This window comes from Triticum dicoccoides, chromosome 7A (assembly GCF_002162155.2).
Source record: "Triticum dicoccoides isolate Atlit2015 ecotype Zavitan chromosome 7A, WEW_v2.0, whole genome shotgun sequence".
NCBI lineage: Eukaryota > Viridiplantae > Streptophyta > Magnoliopsida > Poales > Poaceae > Triticum > Triticum dicoccoides.
Window position 1 is genome coordinate 727,514,816 of NC_041392.1, and position 739 is coordinate 727,515,554.

Genomic DNA, 739 nt, shown 5'->3' on the forward strand with positions numbered 1-739 from the left:
AAAAAAACAGAAGAAAAAAGGAAAAACAGAAGAAAAAAACAAACAGAAGAAAAACATAAGAAAAAAAACAGAAGAAAAAAACAGAAGAAAAAAGGAAAAACAGAAGAAAAAAACAAACAGAAGAAAAACATAAGAAAAAAACAGAAGAAAAAAACAGAAGAAAAAAGGAAAAACAGAAGAAAAAAACAAACAGAAGAAAAACATAAGAAAAAAACAGAAGAAAAAAGGAAAAAGGAAAAAAGGAAGAAAAAAAGAAAATATGCCACCTATTGGGCCACCACGGCCTGAATACGACTAGAAACCCATTAAAGGGCCAGGATTCAGGCCCGCAGAAGGCCGAGTAGGCCCACAGGCACATAGTGACAGAATTGGCCCGTAAGCCTGCATTTGAGAGGAGCTCGAAGTGGTGAGCGCAGCCGCGCTTATAAACCACTGTCGAAGCCTCTCGGCTAGCGAGGTGGGACTAAACATCCCACCGAACCGCGCCAGTTCTTGCACAGACCTTTAGTCGCGGTTGGAGAGGCGGACCGCGACTAAAGGGTACCTTTAGTCGCGGTCCGCCTCTCCAACCGCGACTAAAGGGTCTTTCTGCGCGGGAACGGAAGCGGCGCCAAAACCCTTTAGTCCCGGTTGGGGAGGCGGGCCGCGACTAAAGGGTACCTTTAGTCGCGGTCCGCCTCTCCAACCGCGACTAAAGGGTACCTTTAGTCGCGGTCCGCCTCTCCAACCGCGACTAAAG